The sequence below is a fragment of the Equus przewalskii genome, chromosome 23 (genome assembly GCF_037783145.1).
Source record: "Equus przewalskii isolate Varuska chromosome 23, EquPr2, whole genome shotgun sequence".
NCBI classification, from domain to species: Eukaryota; Metazoa; Chordata; class Mammalia; order Perissodactyla; family Equidae; genus Equus; species Equus przewalskii.
The window spans coordinates 1291478-1310772 of NC_091853.1; the positions used below are offsets into that span (position 1 = coordinate 1291478).

The 19295-nt window shown below is 55.2% G+C and overlaps 1 protein-coding gene and 1 long non-coding RNA gene across 3 annotated transcripts in view; one reads left to right on the forward strand and one right to left on the reverse strand.

Annotated features, from left to right (window-relative positions):
* The window catches only part of SLC26A9 (solute carrier family 26 member 9), a 27941-nt gene extending 25842 nt beyond the window's left edge, over positions 1 to 2099 (reverse strand). For both annotated transcript variants that reach the window (XR_011532273.1, XM_070591808.1), the window contains exon 1: positions 2012 to 2099. The gene's annotated coding sequence lies outside the window, so the exon portion shown is untranslated. The remainder of the gene's footprint in view (positions 1 to 2011) is intronic.
* LOC139079014 (uncharacterized) overlaps positions 1 to 13456 on the forward strand; it is an 18184-nt gene extending 4728 nt beyond the window's left edge. Inside the window, exons 2-3 of the long non-coding RNA XR_011532278.1 lie at positions 1671 to 1807; positions 12848 to 13456. This is a non-coding gene — a long non-coding RNA (uncharacterized lncRNA). The remainder of the gene's footprint in view (positions 1 to 1670; positions 1808 to 12847) is intronic.
* The last annotated feature ends 5839 nt before the right edge of the window (positions 13457 to 19295 follow it).

Consider the following 19295-nt stretch of genomic DNA (forward strand, 5'->3'; position numbering starts at 1 on the left):
CCCTTTGCTCTAGCTGCTGGTTCCTCCCCGCCTCATCCAGGGTGGGAACCACAGGGAAAGGGCCACCTCTGAGTGGCCGGGTGGGCTGGAGTGGAGCGGGGCTGGGATAGGAGGGTTGGGTCTCAGCTGAGGACCGTGTCTGGAGTGACAGTGCAGAGGCCTGTGGGTCTCCAGGGCATGTTATCAATACTGCTTTTATTTCTACTGTCCCCGTGTTTCTGGGGACAATTCCCACCCCTCTTCGCCCCCCAATTCCTCATCAGTAATGTCGGGAGAGGACAAGCTGTCGCAGAGTTGCCTCCCTGCGCTTGGGCTGCTCCAGGGCTGGTGTCTCCCGTAGGGGAGGGATTCCCTGCACCACTCCCTGAATGCCCACTCCTCATCTCCAAGCCTGCTCTCCTCTCCCTCTCTGCTTTCCTTACTGGGCAGGGGGCGTGGGTGCTGGGCTGAGGAGATAAGGTCCAGCAGTGAGATCTGCCCAAGGTCGTGGGCTCCCTGAAATGGTCCTTTAAGGTTAGACTCCGAGATGTCTGTAAGGACACAAGGGTTAGTCTTGCCTGGAAGCCGGTGAGTGGATGAGGAGACCAGAGAAGGCCTGGGCCACTCTAGTTCAAGGAGTCCAGAGCTCGGTCAGCGCTGTGCCATCCCTCATTCCTCCAGGGGGCTCCCTGGGGTCAGACTCCGGCTGTTTATTTCAATTCCACACACGTTCTCTAAATGCCCACTACAAGCTGATGCCTGGGAAGACTCTGGACATTAAGAGAGAAAAAGAGTCGGACTCTGCCCCCAGGGTTTCCTGCAAATGAGCCTCCAGAGTAGTGGACCGGGCCCTGGCAAGTGCCTGGGAAGGCCATCCTGGTGCGGAGGAGGCCTGTGTGCTGGTCTCCGTGTGGCCCGAGGAAGCTCTTTCCAGGTCTGAATGCCAGATCCGAGGGGAGGGAGTGGGGAGCGCTGCGGGGCTCTGGGAGAGGGGTGTCTGTGTGAGGAGGCCATCCAGGGGCATAGTCCTCATGGGGCTGCTCTGCTTGGGACAGCATCCACTCTGAGGGGCACACCCTTACAGTCACTCTTCCTTCTGGTGCTCAGACCCATTGGGGCCAAGGGTAAGTGGGAGTTTATGCTAGGATGATAAAAGCTTTGCTTGACCTAGGCTGGGGACCCCGTGAGCTGGTTTTGAGGAACGGGAGCACTTCCTGAGTGTGACTTGGGATCCCTCAGAGCTGCAGGATGAGGGGTTGGGAGGCCAGAAGCCTGTGGAGCTGGCCTAAACCATTGTCCTAGCCCAACTCCTCCTGTGTTAAAGCATTCACCTGGGACACTGGTCCCCTGGGTCCTGCTCCCCCTGCCTGAGGGAGCTGGCCCCTGGCTTGCCCTCTCCTAATCCTCGGTTTGCCCTCCTTCCACCTCTTCCAATTTCTCAGGATTAATGGGGACAAATGAAATTTCGTGCAGCCCAAGCAGGTACCCCAAGCTGGTGGAGAAGTGAACGAGTGAAAGAGGACATCGGGGGGGGCAGAAGGAGGGGGAGACAGCCTCGCAGAGCAGGCCGGTGAGCCAAGCATTAAGAGCTTCTTGCTTCCAAGACTTGAAAAGAAAAGGGAGAGGTGCATCCAGCCCCTTCAAAGGCTGGTGCCGAGGAGGGTCCAGCATTTTTGTTCTCTCCTTTGCAGAGCAAAGAAGCCCTTGCAAAGGAGCTGGCTGTTTCGCCTCACTCCGTTTTGGTGTCTGGCAGAACTTCTCCACCAGACCTCCCATCCTGCAAGCTCCCTTCAGCCTCCAGCTTTGCAGCTGAGGTCCTTACATGGAGGTGAGGACCCCCCTCCAGAGGTGAAGAGCTGGGGCTGCTCTCACACTCAGGGGCTGGAGCGCCCTAGCCACTTGTGCTCAGATTGGCAACCAACCTACCCCCACAACCGGTTGGCTCCTGTCATCCCTCCTCTCAGTACCCCCAGCGCCCACCCTCTTCGAGGGATGACCCCCAGCCCGGCGGCATGGCCTGGGCGGGGCTTACCGGCGGGTGAGGGGGCCGCTGGGCAGGGCTGCAGGTGTGCCTGGGGAGCGGGCAGCTGAAAGGTGTTCCAGAGGTGTGCGGAAGGGCTCTGCCCAGATAATCCAGGGAGGCGTTTATAAATACCCTCACCTCAGGGCCACGGCGGGGCCGGCTTCTGATTGGCTCCGAGGGGAAGTGGTTTTGAACACTACACCATAGCTAAGCCTGAGGAGATAGGAAAAGGAGATAAGGGGGAAAAGGTCCCAAATGAACAGCCCTTTTTTTGTTTCACCTGAGGAGCAGGGCTGTTTGATGGGAGCTTGGCACTTCCTAAATCCACCCCGAAGACAATAGGTCACATTCAGCGGGGCCCCTGCTCCACAGGCTCCCCCAAGGCGGCCAGCGGAGGCTGAGGAGGGGACAAGGCAGACCCCTCTCTGAGCTTGCTGTCCTGCTGCTTACAGGGCTGAGGTCAAGCCAAATAGCCTCTAGGACAATGGGACCCATTGAGGCCCCCCGAGGGGTGGGGTCCTCGGGCTGCTTGCTTTGAAGGTTGGAGATCGGGGGTCGGGGCGGGGGGGTGGGGGGGACGGGACGGTAGACCTCTGAGCACCCTTGACGAAGGGGACGAGCCATGTCTAGGAGGCCCTCAGGGCACTTGGGAGGTTTGGGGCTGTGGTGGAGACCTGGTTCCCAGTTTTGTCCCCAACCTTAAGTCACTTGTAAGCTCTGCACCTTGGTCTGTCCACTAGGGCAATAGGGAAAGTATTCCTCGCCCTCCTAAGGTCCCGGGTAGGGTGCAGGGGGAGCACGGGGGTTTGGGATATGGTGAAGGAGCTCATGAAGCTGGACTTACAATTACATGTAAGGTGACCTGAAGGCCAGCAAACCTCTAATTCATAGGCTTCTGTCACTTCCAGGAATTAATGTACCCCTGGGTCCTGGCTCTGCCCAGGCTGCTGCCTGCTGGCTGAGTCGGAGCTGCCTGCCTATCCTGTGGCTGTTGAGCACTGTGTGAGAGCCTCATAAGTTGGATAGGCAGGTTGGGGGAGTGTCTGGACATTTCTCCCGGGAGAGAGAGTCCCCCCCAATGCCAGGAGCCCCTTCCTTTGCGACCTCTGGAGCAGCACTGCCCTAGTCCTGAATTGTCCTTGCATCTCTCCAGAAGAAAACAGCGGCTCTGAGGTGGGCTGGAATCAGTACAGGGGGCTTCAGTGGGGCACCCCTGGGAGTGAGGGTAAAAACACCCCTAGGAAGGCAAAATGAACTAGCTTCAGCATGTAATAGGGATACAATAAATATTTCTTGAGTGACTGAAAGGGTGAATTGTCTGCAAGCCCAGCCCAAGGGAGAGTTTATAGCTGTGTGGCTTGTGGGGACTAGGAAACACCCGAGGTCACTCAGAGTTGTCAGGGTGTAGCCAGGGGCCTGAGCATGGCTGAAGAAAGCTAGCGTGCAAGCCACCCAAGCATGCCCTGTCACCTACAGGAGGAGGGATGTGTGCATGGACACTTCCTCCAGGGACCTTTCCGCAGGCCCCTGCACGGGCTTGGCAGCCCTGTTCCCACGGCTCCCTCTCTGTCACCATGGTAACAACACACTGATCACAACACCGTGGTAACAACACACTGATCCCCCTGATGGTAGCTACACGTTCAACTGTCAGTCTCTTTCCAAAGACTGTGGACTCCAGGAGGAGGGCGGGGCATTGCCTGTCCATTCTCTTTTGTATCCCTACCATGTAGCCCAGGGTCTGGCACTCAGTAGGAGCTCAGTGTAGACTTATGGGATTGATGAATGACTGTATGATGGAGTTTTAAAGGAAGCAGAGCCAAAGGGCAAGAATTTGTCCACATGTCTCCAGTATTGTCCAGTGGTGTGGGTAGCCTGACATGTTCTAAACTTTGGGCAGGCAATTCCTAGAAAGCAGATGAGTCATCGAGCTCTCCCTATAGCCAGGTGACAGTGGACATCAAGCTCAAACAACTGAGTCCCCTTGCTGAGATCCCATGCCTGCCAGGGAAACTTCCAGTTGTAATTTGGTCCCTTCAGAGCAGAGAATGCACTGCCCAACTGATCAGAGCATCTGGGGCTACCTGCAGGTACATGTCTCTCTTTTAAACGACCGCAGGCATTCTGGTCTAACAGTTGGTCTAGTGTGAGTTTTGTAAATGTGAGTTGATCTCCCCTGAGTCTGACTGACTTTCTGTAGTAACACTTGGCTTTCACATGGGTTTCACATGGGTTATCTGGTTTAATCTTCATAACAACCATGTGATGTAGGCACATTGCTCTCATTTTTCAGATGAGGAAACTGAGGTTGACTGAAGTGACTTTCCCAAGGTCACAAAGACCTGGACGGAAGAGGCAAGACTCTAACTTGGGTATTCTGGCTTCAAATGCTGTGCGTAGTCCATTGTGTCACTTTAACTTTTGAACCTGCAGAGCTAAGGATGAAACCTCATACAAGACCCCACCTTTGAGACACTTTCAGCCTCCCTTTCAGGCGTATCCCCCAAGGTAACCTGGATGAAGGTGCTGGGGGCTCCAGAACACTTTCTGGGGTTGGGAGCTTGTTGGCTCTCCCCCCCCAGCCCTTTTCCTATTGTCTCAGCAAAATTCTGGGCAGGTAGATTTTGCATAATGGGGCAGGAGGGATAGGTGAGCCCAGGGGTTCCTCTGAAGTCACCAAGAGAGATGGACAGAATCTGGGGACTAGTCATGGGTGGGAGACCTAGGAAGGAGGAAGCCAGATCAGAGGTTAGAGCAGCAGAGGACAGGAGGGAGAGAGGCCGATGGCTCAAAGGGCATCTTGGATAGAATTAAACTGTGGGGCGGAGTTAGGGCTTGTGGGGGGATAGCAAAGATGCAGAGAGACACACAGACAGATAGCAGAAATAGAAATACAGAGAAAAAGAGGCTCAGAAAAAAAGAGAGAGGGGCAAAGAACACATTAACATCCAATGCAACTCAGTCTGGAGCTCTGTTGAATCATCGTCTGCTTTTCATGGTGAAAGCAGGTGAGCATCCACACCATACCTGTCTCTGGAGCAATACAGAGTCTCCTTGGTAGCAACCTACTCCTCCCCCACCCCAACATTTGCAAGCTGTATTCATTCATCCATTCATTCACTTAAAAACTGTTAGTGAGTGCCAGGTTCTTGTCCTGGGGATACCGAGAAAAATAAGGCACAACCTCTGCCCTGAAAAGGTCTCACTCTGGTGGGGAAGCAAGGAGGTGACAAGACCGTTGTCCCATGGGAACACAGAATGCTGCGAGAATGCAGAGGAGAGGCACCTGGCTCAGCCCTCGAGGAGGGAAGGAAGGGCAGGGAAGCTGTCCCCCAGGAGGGGACACAAAGGGCCCGCGGTGACCAGAGCCTGGAGACCCGAGTGCTAGACCCAGGAAGAAGCAGGATGGGGGCTGCCCCTGGAAGCATTATTTGTAGAAGGGGTTTCCAGCTTGTCCCCAAGCCCTCTGACTTGTGATTCCGTCCAAGTTTCTCCGCTTTAAAGCACATCTCTGTGTTGCCCTCCGATCCAGAGCTTGGCCATCCTCCAACCCTATTCTTCCACACATCTCAACACACACACGCACACGCACACGCACATGCATGTGCATGCACACACCCTCACTTATTCATACCAAACAGGGTTTGGGGATTTACTGAGTTATGCAGATAAATCTTAAGTATTCACAAAGTACCCTCCTGACACACCTCACCCTTGAGCTGGTCCAGCTAAGGAAAAGCTAGTTTTCAGATTAGCAAACTGAGGCTGTACCCTCAAGAAGGAGACTCATTCTGCCACCTCTGTCCATCCTTGGGCCTCTGGTCTCATCTGCACCTGCTGGCTTCTTGCTGTGTGCCCCGTGCGGGGCCTGTGCCAAGAGTGTGGGCAGGATCATGTTTTGGCCGGAGCAGCCCAGTGACTTAAGCAAACACTTCAAAGCAGGAGACAGAAAAGTGTTCACCACGCTGCCCTGCGGTGGCAGGATGACCTGGCCCCGAGGCTGCCCATTGCATGAGTGCCTGGGAACTGGTGGGCTTCAGAGCTCCCCAAGGAAAGGCAAATGCTCCTCTCTGTCCCCAAGGAAGCCAGAGGCTCCATGCCCTGGCTGTGAGCATCCTCGGCCAGGAGACCGGGGTGGGGGAGCGGCAAGGTGAGTAGGGCGATGCCAACTTGTGTCTGGTTTTTGGCTCAAGGAACCAGAGCTCTGGCCGTGTGCCTGGCACTGTTCTAGGCACCGGGGACACACGACCCATGAGAGCCAGTCCCCGAGAGGTCAAGGCCCTGAAAGGAGCAGGCAGAATGAGGCTTCTCAGAACACACACATGACAGAGCTGGGGACAATATGTTGGAAGAAATCTTAGGATGGGCTCTGAACTGTGGAGGGTAAGGATAGGACCTGTCTGGAGAGAGTCAGATGGGAGTTGGCCAAGACCCCCAAGCATTTGAGGCCAGAGGAGAGGGAACGCCACGGAGCCGTAGAATGAAGAGAAGAGGAATGGGCCTTAGGGTTCATCTGAGTCACCTCTCTATTTTACAGATGAGAAAGCCGAGGTCCCAGAGATGAGAGGGACCTGCCTAAGGTTGCCCAGAGAGGCAATGTCAGAGCTGAGGTCGGTGCTCAGGTGACACAGGACCCCAGCCTCTCCCTCCAGCATGGCCCTGCAGCACAGATCAAGCTCTCCCTCCACAAGGCGGGCTTGAGGCTCCTTGGGCACCCCTCCTCCTTCCCATTCTTGGTATCACTCAGGTGTTACCTGGAGACACGATGCTTTCTCGAGGGGGACGGCTCTTCTTGCTGAGCACCAGCCGACTTTGTTAAAGGAGAGATTTAGGGGAAGCAGGTCTGTGGTTTCAGGGCCCGGGAGCCCAGGGGGATGATTCCAGACAGAAAAAAACGATTCTGCTCAGAACCAGGAATTGGTGGACCGGGTGAGGGTGTTCGAGGCAGTTCACACTGCCCTGGGAATGCTGAGAATGAAGGTGGGGGAGGTTCCCCAACATCCAAAGTGCGTTCCAGGCTGTCAAGGTTGACAGATAGGCCTCCTGGCTGCAATTCAGGCTTTGGGGCCTTAAGCCAGGCACATGTTAATCTGGGTGTAGGTGCTGCCTCTCTCTATGGGCGGGGTGTAGAGGGCCTAGACTCCGATTCAGGGAGAACTGAGATAGCTGGAGAAACATGGAACTGATGGTCTTGGATTGCAGGCCTCACCCTGCCTCCAGGATCTAGCTTGGGTAGCAAGAGAAGTAGGTCAGGCTGGGTTGTTTCGTGACCTTGGGAAAGTCATAGGACAACGATGCCTTCCCATTTCCCCTTTCCTATCCCACATTCTCCAGGAGAGAATAAAACTGGAAGGTTCCTGTCACTCACCACCTGGTCCAGCCACCCCACTCTTCCTCCTGATTGCCCTTGACCACTCAGGCCTCTCTTCTCTGAGTGGTGGCAACTGGACACTCTGAAGGCCTGAGCGGCCAAAGGTGAGGGTTCCAGGTCTCCTAGGTTTTGTCTACCCAACAGCTCCTTGAAGTCAGGGCCTATGCCACGGGTACCAGAGAGGCACTGGGATATAGTGGGAAGAGCAAAGACTTGAGGTTGAAGTCCTGACTCTGGGGTTGCTAGTCATGTGACCTTGGGCAAAGGATTAACCTCTTTGTGGCTCACTTTGTTCGTCTGTGAAAGGGAACACACGGCAGAAAGGAAATGCTTCTGTAAGGCAAGTTCCTTTCCTTCGGGCACACACGCTCCCCGCGGATGAATGCGTACTGCACTGCCATTCACTCGTCTCCATCATCTCTCTGATACCCGGCTGCCTTCAGCCGTGTAGCCACACTCCAGCTAGGCAACACTGCACAGCGTCACCCTGCACAGGGAATGACCCAAGGAACCAGCAGTGCTGAGTGCCCGCTTTCAGGGCTTGCCCTCACAATCTCCCAGGGATGCAGCCAAGTGGTGGAATGGGTTCGAGAAGCCTCTTCTCCCAAGCCGCTGTGGCAGAGCAAAACCATCACGGCCTTCCATGTGCCTGTGACTTGGAGCCCTGGCCCCCGCCCCTCCTGCCTCTGGGAGGCGCCAAGTGGAGAGGGTGTGAGCGTGAGTGTGTGTCCATGATGTGGGTGCAGCACCAGAGCAGGGACGCTTTTCTACGAGGGAGTGGGACCCAGGGCATGTATGCACTCTTCTTGCTCCTCCTCACCCCCACACTCCCTGATGACCCTCTGTCTGTGGTCCTTTGCCTGGTGCCTGCGGCTGGCCATCTGCAGGGTGGAAGGGAGCCCTCCTGCCTGAGGAATAAGCTGGGCTAGGGGTGGGCTGGCTTTGTGAGAACAGAGTCTCGCACCTGGGGTGCCCAAGGTTCACACTGGAGGGGAGGCAGGGTGAAGAGGAATGTGTCTACCCTGACTTTTGTCCCAGGGGCCATGTTTGGGGGACAAGTCCAGGAATTTATCAGTACCCCTCTCCAAAGTGATCCTCCTATTGCTGTGGTTTTTTTTTTTTTTCTACCCTCCAAGGTCAGAGCACTTAGCACCCTGATTCTTCCCTCTCTCTCCTCCCAGCAGCCTCCCCCAGAGCTATTCACAGGCGACTAAGGTGGACATGGGCTCACAGTTAGGGATAGGTTTTCAGCCCTATGAGAAGGGGCTTGTCCACTCGGGGGTGGGGGCTGGGACCAAGCCTGGGACACACTCAGGTTCCTCTGCGCGCTCAGCCCTGACCAGCCTGAACTCTCATTCTCCCTCTGGGAGTCAGGGGGACACGAGATGTGTGGAATTCCCTGAGAACACAGTCCCAGCATGAGGGTACAGGAGGGACCCAGGGGCCGGCCTGTGGGGACCTCAGCTGAGGCCATTTCTCTGGGTCTCCCAGGACAGAAGGCGGGCTCTGGGTGGGTAGGACAGAGGCTGGCTGAGTGGCTCTGGGGTCCAAGGCTCAAGAAGTACCCGTCCTAACCCCCAGAGCACAGGGAGCAGGCCACAGCACGCACAGGCTCTGAGGAATCCTCAGGACGCCTGGGTTGGCTGGGCCCAGTTCCCGTCAGCCCTCCAGGGCTCTGCTCTGGCCGGGGCTGCTCACAGAGCCGCTTTGTTCCCCAGGAGCCTCCTGAGCATTTAGCTTGTCTCGTCCTGCTGGTACATTCGTTGGCTGTGATTCCCACTGAAGACATCTTCAGGGGGCAGGCAGGGCGCCAGGCTTGCGGGCATGACCTGGACTGCTCCGCTGAGCAGGGAGCTCGTCAGCCTGCGATGTGATGTTGGGGCTGTTTGCCAAGGGCCGCAGCAAGTCTGCCTGGGAAGTTCTGACGCCACTGCTGGCCCTGGCGGGGAGGTCGAGAGCAGCATCTGCAGCTAGAGCACCCTGGGATTGCCTCCGGCTGCCCAGGAACATGCTGTGTGATTACAGGCAAGTTCTTGCACTTCTCTGAGTTCTCACTTTCCTCAACTGCAAAATGTGGGCAATAACAGCACCTATCTCAGAGTGAAGTTGGGAAGATTAAACAAGGTGAGGCATGAAAGCACTTAGCACAGGCCTGGCACTTTCCAGAGGGCCCACTCCATCAACACTGTCCTTTCTCTTATGGTCTCTCCCCAGCCAGCTTGAAATGTCCTCCCTTTCCTTCTCAGTTCTCCCTGTCCTTCAGCTCAACCCACACTTCCTCCATGAAGCCCGCCTTGATTGCTCTGATTGTGCCCACACTCTTGTGGTACTCGCTGGTGATGCCCACAGTTAGACACCGGCCACGCTGCTGTTAGGGATTTGGCTCTAAGGGTTTACAGGAGGCTCCTTCCTGGAGCACGGGATTTGGGTGTTTTGCTTCTGTTGTGTCCGTCATGGGCCAGAAGGTACTAAACAGACTAACAGGAGTGCTCACGTCTTGACTGGATAAACCCAGCCTGGGTCCTGCCCCAGGGCCGTTGGAAGAGCTGTCGTTGGTTGCGGTGTCGGCCATGCTCCGCTGAAGGTCCAGGTATTCTGAAGAAGGGTTTCAGTTGCAGCCACACCCAGCCAGCTGGTGAGCTCATGTTAATGGGACTTACCCACATTGTGCCGGCTTGCGCCCCTCCCTCTGACTCAGAGCCTGAATCCCCCCCAGTGCTGTTCCCCGTGGTTAGGTTTGGGAGTCTCCAGAGGTCTCTGGGCAGGTTTTCCTGCTCCAAACTTGTTCTTACTGTCTACTGCCCACCAGCCACGGAGAAAGGGCCCCTCCCGAGGATTCTGCTCTGCTGCCCCCAGGAGCTCCAGCCTTCGAGGGCCTGGTATCTCAGTGCACTCTGTGACCAGCAGCCACACCAGGTATCACACAGAAGTGTGGGTGGTGGCTTCTCTCTAACCTGTACCTCGCTGTGTTGCCCCCACCCTGACGGTGCTGGGGTGCAGACTGCTATCTGCCATCAGAGACACCATTACTAAGGTGGGGCACATGGTGACAAACTGGACTCTATTTCCCAGCGTCCCTTACAATGGGCTGTGGCCACATCACTGAGTCCTCACCAGTGCAACGCTGAGTAAGCTGAGCCACCTCCAGGTCTGGGCCTTAAGGTGTTGGGCATGCTTCCGCCATGCTCTCTCCTCTTCCTCTGGTGCTGGTGACCCAGCTTCCACCAGGCATGATGACAATGGCCAGGCACAGGGGAAACAACAGGTGGAAGGGACCTCAGCCCATGGATGACCTCATGAAGCGGAGGCTCTGCTGGTCTGGGCTACCCACCCTGAGACTGTTGTTTGAGAGAAAATCTCCTCTGTTGTGCAATCCGCTGTAACGAGATTCTCTTTGTAACAGGAGTCTAGTCTTCAACATACATGTGGGCTCCAGGCGTGACGAGAGCACAGCCCCTCAGCTTCTGCTTATAGTCCTGCACCCCCTCCGCCCAAGGCCTGGACCGATCCCCACGGCCTGGCTCAGGATAGAGGCCACAGAGGCCCATTTCCTGGATTCTCGTCTGTCCCAGACTTGATGGCAGGGACTCTTCCTGCCCTGTAAGTAGAGGTCTGGAGGGCCTCTGATTCATCAGACACACCCAGACTCATCCCAGGTTAGGGTCAGCTGGGACACCCAGGCCTGCGCGTCTCTAAGAGCAGGAGCTTCATCACTGGTGCCCAGTCGTGGCGAGCCTTCCTGAACGAGGGCTCGGCCTCCTGCTGGCTCACCTCTGTCTCTGGCCTTGAGCGAGAAGACGGCAAAGGGCTGAGGCTCTTTAGGGTTAGGAGAGAACCCTGTGGGTTAGTAGCTTCTGGGCCCTTTTCTAGGCTCCCTGGGAACGGCAAGTGGGTGATGGATGAAGTTGTGCTACTAACTAAGGTTAAGAAAAATAGTGCTTCCTTACTCCGCACACCTGCAGAGCACTTCCAGTTTACAGAGCGCTTTCACACGCATTCTCTCATCTACTTGCTGGCCACAGCCCTGTGATGGGAACAGGGGCTATTCGTCCCCATGTTACACATGTGGAAACTGAGGTTGCTACCCACACCTGGAAATGCCCAGGCTTGCATCAGACCTCCGGGTTCCTGACTTCTGGCCTGTGCTCTCATTTCTATACCCCGCCAGACTGAAAAATGATGTGTTTTGTCTTATGCTCAGAAAGGGTTGCACATTGAGGACGACGTCGAGAAGAGGGCGTTGTGTTGACTTTGGGTGAGCCACTTGACCAACCCAGGCCTCAATTTCTCCTTCTGTAAATGGGAAGGACATCCCTGTCATTCCCAGACCAGGCAGAGAGTTTCTTGTTCTTCCCACACACCCTGTCCCCATCCAGTTCCTGCCCTTATTCCAAGTCTGCAAGGTAAATTGGTCTGCGGGCCTAGATTTGGCCACGGAAGTTGGGGTCTGGGGAGGAAGAGGCATCCTGGGGCTGCTGCCCCTAGACTGGCCCGCGTCGGGTGAACCACACCAGGCTGCCCCGGGAAGCGTCATCTGAGAGAAGTCCTCAGTCGGGGGAGACGAGGGGGGTGGGGACTCGCTCTTTCACCTGAGCGGCCAGCCATGCCTGGTGCTTGGGCGCAGTGCAGGATAAAGGCCCAGTGGAGAAGAAAGGTTGGTTTGACTCAGTGCTCCTGATTCTTCAGCCCCACCAATTACACAAACACAGCCTTGTGTACCTGACCCAAGCACACCCGTGTGTCAAGAGCCATGGACCCCAGGCCTCAGGTCCCATTGGCTTCTATAGAAGAGCAGCATGCAGGATTTAAGTTAGATACAAAGGAGAACTTCCTGGGGTGAGGGTGTTAGATGAAAGACAGGACAATGTGGAATCTTCTGAAGGAAGGGTGATGGTCTCTATAAATATGAAGGAAATACTTATCTCTCTGGCTGTGGGGCTGAGGGTGGGAGTAGGGGAGACAATTAAACCGGAATTTCCCAGAGGCAGCCGGATGAATAAGGTATGCAATCCCTACTAGTGAACACCTTCGAGCCCAGACAGAAGGAAAAGCAATAAAAGAACAAAGGAAGAGGTGCAGAGGAACCATACCTCTTACCTATTTCTGCACCTGGGAATGGGAGAGGAGGGGGGAATTCTGGCCTTGGAATACAGCATCAAGGGGGCTACTGCCTGCTGGGCAGAGTTATCAAGGAAGCAGGACTCTCTGGTCCTCAGAACAGGGAAATGGGTAGGAGCCTATGAGAGGCAGCATCTCCCTGCGTCCAGTGGGCTAATGACATGTGGAGTGGTCGTCAGGCCTGCCGGGCAAGTGAACTCAGGGCTCAGCCAGAGGGGAAGCTGGCGAGGAGAGCTGGAAGGGGTGCTGTCTCCACGGCTCACTCAGCCGGGATGCACCAGACCTGGCAAGAGGGCCGGAGGGGCCTAAGGCAGTGGGATGGTTCCCTGACCCTTTAATTCTTTGTATTTCCACAGTTTGTTATGAAAATTTAAAACCTGCAGAACAGCTGAAAGACCTCCACAGTGAGCACCACACGCCCACCACCTCGTGCCACCGTGACGTTTTGTTGGGTGCTGTGTCACAGTCTCTCCAACTCTCCGTCCCTCTCTCCGTCCGTCCACCCCTCTTATTTTCGGACGCCCTCCTCAGTGCGGTGCAGGCATCCGTGCCCGTCTAGGCCAGCACTTCCGCATCACGTCGTTAACAGAGTTCAATGTTTGTCACAGCTGTTTGTCTCTCTTGAGGTGAGCTTTACACACGATGACACACGCGAATCTCAGGTGTACCATGTGTGAGTTCTGATAATGCCCGCACCCATCGAGGGACCGAGCATGGTGATGACTCCAGAAAGACCCCTCATGCCGCTTCCCAGCGAATCCCCACCCCACCCCACCCCACCCCACCCCACAGCCTTCTGAGATTGCCTCCCACAGGTTGGTCTTGCCTGTTCTGTCCACTCACCCTGTGGAGGAAGTCACACAACGTGCTCTCGGGGAGGCTTCTTTCCCTCAGCATAATGACTCCCGCATCCTCCGGGCAAGAGTCTGCTATACATAAAGTCAGACTTATTGTCAGACAAGAAACATGTCCCCAAATCTAATCTTCGCTCAGCGCTGGGCAGCTGTGCTTTCAAGGGCGTGCTCGGCGCCTTGGTGTGCCCCTTCCGTGCGTCCTTGACCAGCGGGAGGCAGCAGGCTGGCTGGCGAGGCCTGTGAGGCATGCAAGGTTCCCAGCGCCCAGCCTCCTCTCTCTGCTGCGACTGAATGGCCCTTTGGGGCACCCCCACCCCTTATATCTTCCTCCCACTCAGGCACTGTGGGCTCTGCCTTCGTCACACCCTCCCCACCCGCTAACCCGACCCAGGAGGATCTGACAGCCAGGCGTTTACCCTAGATAACTGATAGTGCAGCTGCACTGTAACACACTGCCTCCCACTGAGGGGCTGCCCCCGCCCGGCACTGACTGTTCCTGCTTTCGTCTCCAAATGGGCCTCATAGCTCCCCAGCTCTGTGCCCCTCCGACTTCCACTGAGGCTCCCTCAGGACAGGGAGCCCTGACCGCGTCCCCACGGGGGCCTGAAGGCGTAACTCGGCAGTGTGCAGTGGGCCTGGCGTTTCTTTAAAAAGATGTCATATGGGGCTGGCTCCGTGGCCGAGTGGTTAAGTTTGCGTGCTCCGCTGCGGCGGCCCAGGGTTCGGATCCTGGGCGCGGACATGGCACCGCTCGTTGAGGCGACGTCCCACATCCCACAACTAGAAGGACCTGCAACTAAGATATACAACTGTGTACAGCGGGGTTTGGGGAGATAAAGCAGGAAAAAAAAAAAAAAGATGTCATAGGTCATTCCTAGAATCAACCCACAGTTACAACACAGCTGACTTAAAACTTGTTGCTATAAAAGTAATGCTGTGCTGACAGAAACAGGGAGGGGGATGACATGTCAGGTGCCAGTTCCACATCCTTCCTGGAGGGGCGGCCACAGCCACTATCTAGGGCTGACATGTGAAAAACAATCATACTAAATAAAGGTTTAAATATATTGAAAAGATCCAAGGACAGCTGTCGGAAGACCCCAAATAAACAAATATTAGGAAAGTGGGGAGGGAGATGGGTACAGTTTCAGAAGTGTCACTGAAGAATCGTATGTTTCTTCTAAAGAGCACATGAATGAGGCATCCCCCACACGCCATCTTCAGGTTTATTTGTAACATGAAGATCCCCGTTCCCCAGCACCCTGCCAAATCTCGGAGTAAAGCGAGGCTCTGGGATACACACCACGTCTCTCCCTTGGCGTGGGGTCTCTGTGCCCCGCCCCCAGCTCACCCTAGGTAGAGAGGCACAGCCTTTGGCAAAGGCCTTTGAAGCACTGGTGGGAATTGGGAAATAGCATGGGGGTCCGAAGGACCCAGAAAGTCACTCTAAGTCCTTTCTGCTGACCCTGAAGGGAAAGCCAAGTTGGTCCTTTCATCAGGACAATGGTTGTGGGACGGGGTGCTAAGCAGGCTGGACTCCTCTTTGCAACCCCCACCACGCCCCCGCAGCCTCTGCTTCTGGGGAGACTGAATGAGCTGTGGGAAGCCTGCTTCTGAAACGACAGGCCCAGGTTCTCTCCTGACAGGCTCTCTTAGTATCGGGAGGCCACCGCGAGCGGGCACAGACCTACCTGCCGTCACCTCTGCCCTCCAGCCCTTCCCTTCTCAGCCCTGGGTTCTCCCTCCCCCGTCCTAACCCAGCCCCTATCCTCATCTGAACCACAATTAGTTTTCTTCAACTTGGCTGTACTTTAGAACCACCTGGAGGATTTAAAAAATCAATGTACAGATCCTCAGCCCTTGTCCCTATTCAGATTCACTGTGTCTTGGTGGGACCTGGAAATGAGTATTTTATAAAAGCTCCGCAGACGATTCAGAGACACAGCTAGGTGAGGGAAACCCTGCCTGACCCCAAATCCTGCCTTCTTTCCCTCCAGCCTCCCAAATAGGTGTTCTGCTTTCTGGCACAAATGATGTGATTTTGATTGATAACTGATGATTTTTCATATCACCACTTTTAAAATCAAACATTCTCTGAAACATCCCTCTGTCTCCTGTGCTGTTTCCATACTGACACTGATAGCCATCGTCCTCGTCATCGGCGGTGGCACTGCACAAGACTTGTCCCTGTCTCCTGGAGCTGCTTCTCATCTACCGAGGCTCTGGAAGGCAGACCTCCCCTCAGAGGAGAGAGAGCTGCTCCACATTGTTCTAGCAGAAAGGGAAGGGGGCGAAAAGGGGGCTGGGGACTCTAGTCGCAGCCCCAAACCACACTCTTCCTCTGGACAACTGGCTTCTCCCATTCTTGTTTTCTGGGAGACTCTCCACAGGCCCCAAAGGGAGGAGGGAGTGTTGGTAATGCACACCAACCGGTACCCTGACCTGTCCCCAGGCACCCCTCTCCTTTCTGAGCTCTTTAAGCAGCGGAACCCATAATACTATCTTGGTCTGGGATCTGCCCAGAGAAAAACATGCACCAGCAAACCTGTACTAATTTATTGGGACCTAACCCCTCCTAGCCTTTCCAGAGCATTCCCAGTAGGGGGGGGAAAAAGAAAGCTATAGGAAGAGGGTGAGCCTTGCCCAACCCCAAAGTTCCCAATGCCGTGGAGGAGATGCTACTCTGGACTGGGCGCATTGTGGGGCCGCAACCGCAGCCACGTCCCGCCGGCCCTCCGGATTGGTGAAGGGACTGTAAACGTGTGTGCGTTTGAACGATACACTTGAGTTACAGCCTGCAAGGTACTTCCTCCTTCTCTGGCAAAGGACAAAGAGAGGAAGATCTTGTTAATAGAGGGTTTAAAAAAATGACGTCTATAAAAAACTCCTTTGAAAGGTCAATAAGATCAAAGATTTTTTTTTTGCAAATGACCTTGTTCAAAGTACTTCAGGTATTTTGTGCTTCACCGGTCTAGCCCAGGTCCAGGTGGAACAGGGACAGTGGCCAAGAGAAACACCCTGATTAGGAGCCTGGAACCCCTGATGCTGCCAGTGGAGCTGCCTCTTGGCCTCGCCTCGCATGGCTTCCAGCCTGAAGGGAAACGGGGGCCTTAGCCGGGGAGCCCCAGAGCCCCAAGGACCCACTCACTCCCTAGAGCTGTAGCTGAGCTGATGGACATTCTCCCTGGGCTGCCCTGTGGCTTCCCAGGAAAAGACCCAATCAATTAGCACTCCAGGCCTTGCCTGGGGGCCAGAGTCAGACCCAGTGCTTCTCCAGGCCCCGGGGACTTTCCACAGCTCCCTGTGTTTTCTCCTCTACAGCTAGCAGCCTCCTCTCCCATTTTATGCTCTTCAAACACTAAGCTTCTTAAAGTTCCATCATACACAGAACTCTATGTATGCTAATTTTTTTCTGCTTATGAAGTAATTCTTGCTCATTGTAAAACTTTCAAATAAAATAGAAATGTGCAAATACAAAAGCAAAAGCCTCCATAATCTAATTTTCTTGAGATGACCAGCCTTAGCAGTTGAGCATACACCCTTCCAGATCTTTCTCTAAGCATGCACAGCTTGGATGTGCCCTGCTATTTTCTCCCCACACCTTTGCTCGTGCTGTCTACTCCTGCTTCCGAGAATGCCCTTTCTTCGCTTTGGCTGGGCTTGCTTCTACACATTCTTCCGAACCCAGCCCACTTTCTCCTTCTGTCACCCCCCAGCCTAGACCTGGTGCCCTTCCCCAGGCCCCTTGAGCGCCTGCACAGCTTTGTCATAGCCCCAAGCACAATGAATGACCAACTCCTTGCTGATGTGTCTGTCTCCCCAACTAGAATGTGGATTAGTGGCCAAGAGGTGAGGGCCAGGAAGGACCCTAGCCCCACTAGGAGCCCCACGCCCTCTGGCTTTGCTGGGCTATCCTATTAATTTTAGCGTCCTCAGTGCCTAGCACCCTGCCTGGCACATCGTTGGCACTCAACAGGTGTTTGTTGAATGAGCAAGTGAGTGAATGAGTAAAATCTGGGTCACAGCAGCCTGTCCCCATCTTGGGACTTTTATATACAGAAGAGGGCTACAGGGAGAGGCAAGTGCCCAAGAACAGATCTGCGTGTCGCCAAGTCCCAAGGACTGCTACAAATTTACAGTAGTTGTGTAACTTTGAGGACAGTCCCCTCAGGATGTCGTGAGGGTAAGAATTTATGAAATGAGGTTCTCTCCCACCTCCCACCACGCCCACTCTCCCACTCCTGCTTAGGAGGCAAAGGGCCGTTTCCCCTCAAACACAATGAAATCCAAAGAGCTCAGGTCTCTAATAGAGCTTGTCATGATAGGCTCCCCAGGGACAGAGCTCCAGCTGTGCCAGCTGTGTGACCTTAGGCAGGTGCCATAACCCCTCTGAGCCTCTTTCCACAACAGTGAAGTTGGACTGTTGCTAATAACACCTACCTCACAGGTTAGAGAAGACGCAAAGAAATATGAGTTACTAACCAGAGCGCTTTGTAAATTCTATAACTCTTTATCCTGTCCCCCTCCCCGTGGAGTCAGAGTCAGATCAGCGAGCTAGGAAAGCTGGACTCCAGCTCTGCCCCTCGCTCCCGAGGTGCGATTGGGCAGGCCACTTCCTGTTTCTGCCTCTGTAAGGTGGCCGTGGGAGGAGGAAGTGGCACTAAATGGTCCCTAAGTCCCCTCCCATCTCTAATATTCTGTGTTACCCACAAAATGTCCCTGCTCCTCACACTATCGTCTGGCTGTGAGCACCAAGGTCTTTGCACCACCAGGGAGGGTGTCTTTCACCAAAGCCCCTGCACACGAATGGTGAGCACTGCGATTGGCAAGCCACCCCGAGAATGCCCCCTACCCTCAATGTCTGTGCTGGGCCCCACGATGCCACCCAACACAGCAAAATCCTCAGCCAGTTTCTAAGACCTCAGAGAGCAACGGATTTGGGAGGGGTTTTGCAATGTGTCTTTCATGACATTTGACTTTTTTGGAACCTGATTGGGATCAGACAGGCAGGTCCCAGCGTTTGCTCTTGGCGAGTGTAGGGTCTAGGTGAAAGGAGAAGGCAGACAGTGTCTCTGGTCTGGGGATCGATGGAAGAACTCATTTCCGGCTGCAGCCTGCGGGTCTGGGAGACGCTAGGATCCGGGTATGGAGAGGGAGGTGTGAGGATGGGCGCAGAGGGTAGGGTGTCTGAGGCTGAGCAGGCCATGTCTAGCCTGCGGAACACACATTGGACTGATCCAGCACTCCCTTTCTGGGGAGGACGGCACACCACCCAAAAGGAGGACAATGGTGAGGACGCCTTTCTTTGGAAGTCACCTCCTCCAGCACCAGAGAAGCTGAATGGATGCCTCTTTCGTTGTTTCTCTGGGTGGGGCTGTGGTCAGAACAGAGAGAACCTGAAAAGTCCTGTCTCATGCTGGGCGCCCCTGTGCAGTGTGTCTCACCTGATCCTCGCAGGCAGGTGCTCTGGGAGGTGGGGATTCTTAGTCCCACTTCACAGATGAAGACACCGGGGCTAGGAAAGGCCAGGAGACTGCCCCAGCTCACACTGCTAGTTAGTGGCGGAGCCGGAATTCGCCGGCCAGGCCTCCCGGCTGTAAGTCCTGAACACGAGGCTGCCCGAACTCTCGGGAGCTCCCCTGGGTGGGGTCCATTTGCACAGAGCCTGAATGAATTGAGGCGTCGGGACTGCAGGACTGTGGTGGGGGCCCCAAGACTGATGGGGTGAAGGGGCAATGGAGGAGTGTTTGCTGCTCATCTTTAGGCTGGGGAACCAAGGGTGTTGGGAAGCTCAGAAGCCTTGGGCTGGGCTGTCAGGTTCGGGGGCTGGAATGACTCCTAACAGACCCAGAGGCAGAGACTGAAGGGACAACTGGACAGCTTTCCAGGTCACAGAGGGGCCACTCACTTGGGGTGGAGGTGGACCATTGTCCCATCTCCCTCTCCCCCC